The sequence below is a fragment of the Marmota flaviventris genome, chromosome 3 (assembly GCF_047511675.1).
Source record: "Marmota flaviventris isolate mMarFla1 chromosome 3, mMarFla1.hap1, whole genome shotgun sequence".
NCBI lineage: Eukaryota > Metazoa > Chordata > Mammalia > Rodentia > Sciuridae > Marmota > Marmota flaviventris.
In genome coordinates, this window is record NC_092500.1 from 122,869,672 (window position 1) to 122,875,979 (window position 6,308).

Below are 6,308 nucleotides of genomic sequence, written 5' to 3' on the forward strand. Positions count from 1 at the left end.
GCTTATGGTCTTGCTAAGTTGATGAGGCTGGCCTTAAACTTGTGCTCCTCCTGCCTCAGCCTCCTAAGTTGTTGGAATTACAAGTATGCACCACCGTGCACCACTAAAATTTTTGTTTTAATTTCAACACAGAAAATATCAACAGATAAAACCTACTTCATCAAAAGGCTTTTTTGTTCCTCGGTAAGTTTTAGGTATTAAGAGGTCTGGATACCAAAAAGTCTGAAGAAAAGTTCTACTCCTTTTCTTTGAAAAATAAAAGCATATTTATAACTGTTTTTCTCTGTCATCCATATTAGTTATAACTTTTTTATTTTTTTGGTACTGGGTATTGAACCCTGGGGTGCTTTACCACTGAGCTACAGCTGCAGTCCCTGTTCTAATGCCCTTTTTGTATTTTTTTATTCTGAGACAGTGGCTCACTAAATTGCTGAGGCTGGCTTTGAACTCCAATGCTCCTGGGAGAGCTGCTGGGATGACAGGCGTGTGTTACAGCAGCCCGCAGCGTGTGTATGGCATCTCTTGATCGCATCATTTCTCTTGCTTGATTCAGTCTCATATTTATTTTGTTCATCACAGCCCTAGGATCAATAACACACATGCGTGCTCAGTGTAGTCTAGGTGAACCGTAGGCTATGCATCTGTGCTTGTGTGAATATACTCTACAATGTTCACACAATGATGCACTTCTCATAACATGTCCCCCTCATTAAGCGACATGTGAGGGTAGCCTGGGGAAGAACCTGCTTGGCTGAAGAATCCAGCATGAAGCTCCTGAGGCTGCAGAGAGCTTCAGTGGGCAGGAAGCGGGGGAGGCCAGTGTGGCTGGAGTTGCCGGAGGGAGGGAGGGGCTTTAGCAAGCTGGGGCTCAGGGCTAGACCACAGAGTGGACAGGCCATGGTTGGGAGTTCGGATTCTGTACTTAACGGGGCGGGAAGCTATTGGAGTCTGTGAAGTAGACAAATGACACATGGTTTTAAAACATTGCTCTGGCTGTGGGTGGAGAATAGTCTGAAGGAGGGTTGGCGTGAGTGGTGTGCTGTTTTTACAGCTCTCTGGGGGGATAAAGGCCCTGGTTTGTAATGTTTGCTAATTTCTGGGATGTAAATGCTCCCTCCTTCGCCAATTTTGAACTACCGACGGTTTGACAACTGGGTCTCACAACTCCTGGAAATTGGAGTAGTCAGCTCTTAGGAGCCACTGTGAGTCAACTCCAGCATACCACCCGAAGGAGACTGAAGGAGAGCTTCTAGAACAGTCCAAAGGAATGAGAAAATAATTAGATTTGGGGTATATTTTAGAAGCTTCCTCCTGTTTTGCACAAGGATATGTAGCGGTGATGTTCTCACTGTATCTCATTTCCACCAGCCCAGGGCTGCCTTAGCTCATTGAGGTCTTTGTGCAGATTAGAGAAAGGTGCCTTTCGTCTGGGAGTCTACAGCTTCCCACCAGGGAGCACAGACGTCACTCACACCAGCTGCATTGTGCAGGCACAACCTGCCCATTCATGGCCCATCAGCCCCATGATGGACAGGAGGTGATTCTGTTCTAACGCCCTTTTTTATAGAGGAGAAATTGGAAGCCGTATTAGTTAAGAAACTTGCCTGAACCAGGGGAATGGGATTTAAACCCAAGCTACTTTAAGTCTTGGACAGTTTTCCCTAAAACTTCATAGAGGTTCTCTCTCTTTGGAACAGCAAATACACCCCAGGGTAACCTCACATCCCAAAGTGTATCTGTAAACCTGGGCCGTCAGTTACACCAGACTGCAAAAACAAAGTGGCGGAGAGAAAGGGAAAGGACAGGGAGATGTAGGGTTATACATTTCTGTGGCAAAATTTTATCCCCGGAGTTGTGATAAACTCACGGTAAAGAGAGAGAATTCATACTAATCTTAATAATAAATTATGGATAATTCACAACTTTTTTTAATATTTATTTTTTAGGTGTAGATGGACACAACACAATGCCTCTATTTTTATGTGGTGCTGAGGATCGAACCCGGGTCCCACCCATGCTAGGGGAGCGCTCTACCGCTGAGCCATAATCCCAGCCCATAATTCACAACTTTTAAGCATCTGCTTCATGTAAAACATTCTAGATTTCTTCAGGTTAATTTGAAAAGAAGAAAAACTTTAACTTCATTTAAAGATGGGAACACTGAGGCTCAGAGAGGTTAAAAACATGCTCAGGATCACACAGCTGGTGAGTGGCATTTGGGGTAATCTCTCAGCAGGTTGAACTCTACCAGTAGGCAACCTCTCCTTTTCGTGTTTTCATTCTTCCCCAGAATATCTTGGGTATGATTCTGAACAGGGAGCAATCAGGCCACTTCCGGGAGAATTTTAGAAACTTGACATCAAACTAGTTCATTCAACAAACACCGAGAGTCTTTTATTTACCAGGCACACCTTAGGCAGTAGGGCTGTAATCATGAATAAGACATTGTTTGTTACCTTGAATATGACTCCACACTCAGAATTTTCTATGTTCCCTTTATAATATGGGGGCCCAAGTCCCCTTTGCTTAGTCTCAGTCTATCCATGGCTTTAAAGGAACCCAGGATGCTCACTTAGATTGCCAATTCCCTAAGAAGCTGGGGAATATGAGATCCGGATGTATAAAAGAGGTCAAAAATTGCAGTTTCCCTTTCCTGTGCCCCCGAAGTGGCTTTGCTCCTTTCTCTGCCAGTTTCTGAGCTGGCAAAATCAGGAATGCCCACTGCAGAGTCCCTGGATGGCCTTGGGTCTGCCCTCCTTCTTCATTCTTAGCCTCCCTACTTTGACAAAGGAGCAGACTGTGCCTTGTGGTGATGTGGGGCACTTCCCTAGAGCAGGCCCCTTACTGGCTTTGGGTAGGACCAGAGGATTAAGCTGGAAGGTTTCTTTTTTCTTTCATGGAAATGGAATTCAAATTGGAACCTTATGTCTGGTTTCTCTGAGCTGCAGAGCATCGCTAGAGTATGGTCTCCAGCTAGCATTCTGGAGGGCTGCTGAGTTAGCTCAGCTAATCCCTTCTCCTTAAATGAGAAGCTGCACTACAACCTTGTCATGGTAAGAACACCCTACCTGGGATGAGACTCCGTAATGCCAAGCCCAGGTCTGTGTCTGTGTGTGTGCGTGTTCGCGTATGTACGTGTGAAAAGGGAAGCTGCAGAGGGTTAGTTCTGCATTCAGGAAAGCACTTGGACAGGTTGACCACTTGGGCCTTCTGGACTCTAGCATCTTATGCACGACCCAGGAGGCATTCATTACAGTAGCTCAGCTGGGTTTGAATCTCTGCTCTATAACCTATCAGCTGAGTGACTTTTTACAAGTTATTGAGGGCTCTGAAGGTATCTGCATAAGAAGGTACCCAGCAACTAGAAGCTTAAAAAACTTCTTGTTATTTAAATATTTCCCAATTCTGTGGTTTGGGAATTCAGATGAGTCGTAGTGGCAATATTCTATACCTGTTCCCTGGTGTCTGAGGCCTCAGCTGGGATGACTTGAATGGAGAACACTGAAACAATTGAGGCTGGTTGGGGATTGTGTGTGTGTGTGTAGATGTAATAGGTGTGTGTATACAGGTAGAAATTTGTACGTGTATGTATATAGTATATGTATATATGTGTGTATAAATCTGCATAGGTGCATGTGTGTGATTATATATATAAAGTGTACATTTGAATGTATGTATGTGTGCATATGTAGATGTAGGCATATGTATATATACTTGTGTGAATCTATGTAAGTTATGTGTGTGCTTATATGCACATGTACATGTGTGTACATGTGGCTAGATAGACCATCGTTGGAGGTAGTGGCCATGAACATTTTGTTCTCCTTTTTATACCTACTGCTTAACACAATATCTGATACACAAAAGATCTTCAATAAATGTCTGTTAAATAAAAAAAATTCTTGTCAAGCGTCCAGTATGTACAGGCAAAATACAGGAAGCAGTGATAACAGGACAGAGCTTAGGTAAAGGAGACAGTCTTCTGGAGGTGCCTTCTTTTTTTCTTTAATTTTTTTTTTTAGTTGTTGATGAATCTTTATTTTATTTATTTATTTTTATGTGGTGTTGAAGATCGAACTTAGTGCCTCACACATGTGAGGTAGGCACTCGACCACTGACCCACACCTCAGCCCCAGGGCCTTCTTTTTGTTCTCTCCATATGCAAAAATACTGCTCACCCCTTAAATGAGTATAGAATTCTATGTATTTTACAATTAATAAAGGTTGGGGAGGTTAGGGTTCACAGATCCTTAATGATATACTATGATAATATATGGTTGCATTAATTGACTGGGGCTTTTCTGATTAATAGATTCTAAGAATAAATGGTAGATACAGAGTACTTTGAGATTTTTAGATCACAAATCAGTTGGAAATGTCCTCTTCTGTAATTTCCACCTCCCCATATTTTGGCTGTTAGTATAAAATTCTTCAGCTTCTGCCATCCTTCATCTTCTCCTCAGAAATGGCACTTCCCAATATAGAACAGTGCAGGAATACTTCAGAGGGGAACATGGGGAAATGGCACTGGGGTGATGAGTGTGTTTGCATTCTCTCTGCCTGTGCTGTATATAATGCAGCTGCAAGAACATGTCTCCCTCAGAGCCCCTCTGAGAATCAGGCCCTAGGCTCTGCAGGCAGCCGTGCATAAACCCCAGTCCTCACCCCACAGAAAGGACCTGGGTGTTGATGTCAGGTGTCACCATGAAGGCCAGAAAAGAATTGGAAGAACTCCCCAACAAAGAGTTGCCTCTGCTGTTCTTTGGGAAAATGTTCTGCCAGTCAAGAGGCAGATGCTCAGACACCCTAGGAAGCAGAATTAAGATAAGCCTAGAATTAGGAGCACATTTCCAGATTCTGAGGGTGTCAACACTAGCATTTTAAATAACATTGAACTTCAGGTCTCTTGTCCAAGCTCCTGGCTGTGTAGAAAAGGAAACTGAGGCCCAGGAAAGTTAGGTGACATGGGCCCTTCAGCAGCTGAGACTGGCTTGGCTTCTGGCTCTAAGTGTAGTTTACAAAGCTCAGATTGTGAATGTCCTTAAAAATTGTAAAGTATCCTCCAAAGAAGGTCATCATTCATGTAGTGACATTCGTGTAACCCTTGGTCACTCTGATGGGAAATGGAAATGGAAAGGAGTGGCGGTGTCTGTGAGAATCTCCCCCTCTTCCCAGAGCTCTTCCTGCACCCTCCACACATGGGTCCCCCCCTTCTCTGGGTTCCGGTCACCTTGCTGTTGCCCCAGATCTAGGTTTTGCTGGAATTAGCATGCGACTGTCAGAGAAGAGCATGGAGAGGAGAAGGCAGGTCTGTGGAGGGTGCTGGGCAAGGCTTCCACCTGTAGGGAGACGTGGAGAAAGTGTTGGTGCCCCAAAGAAGAGCAACATGGCGCCCTTTCACTATCTGCCTTCCATCTTCCCTGGACCCAACTCTGAATTTCCCCAAAGTCGGGGTGTATGGGGAGCAGAACGCTGGGGGCCTTTCTCTCAGTCTGACCTGGCATCAGTGCCCCTCTGTTGCCGGGAGCCTGGCTGGCCTCTGTAAATTGTGTCTGAGAGGAAATGAGATCCTCCTCATACCAGGCCATTTGCTGGCTTCCTGAACCACCGAGAGCGCTAGGGGAGGAGGGAATGAATAATTGATAAAAGGCCATAAAATATAATTTGTTCCTTTGAGTGAATTAGAAACTGTAGTTAAAAAAAGAGAGAAGTTACCATCAGTGGACCAGGAGTGTTGCATTATTTAGTCCCAGCTATTTCATTAGATGGGTAACGCAGGAGAACCAGAACATTAAAATCACACCCTTTGCTCCTCAGGAAGGGAAATAGCATCACAGAGGCCCCAAAAGATGCAATTTCAACTCATTGGGCTCAGTTGCCTGTGGCCTGGAGTGTGCTTACAAGAGTGACATGACCCACCTCTGGGTGATGGAAGGAAACAGGAAGTGGCCGTGTACTCCTCCCATCTATCTGCACCAGACGGCTTCTCTTTCTTTTAGGATGCCCTCCAAGCTCCCCTTCATCCTCTCCTGGAACACTCCCTTTCATTCTTTAAGACTGGAAGGGGAATTCAAGTCTAGTCCAGAATAGAAAAAGTAGACATCCGGTATCACTCAAATTTCTGCATCCACATTGAGACTATATCTTATAGGTGATGTCTCTGAGACCTTGGCTATCCCACTCTATTTTGGGGACCTATTCCATTCAACAGAGAGCTTCCCTTTTACAATTTATAGACTTTCCCAAATTCCTTTCCCTAAGGAAAAAAAACCTGAAATTCATTTTATTTTTTGAAGCAAAGCAATTTA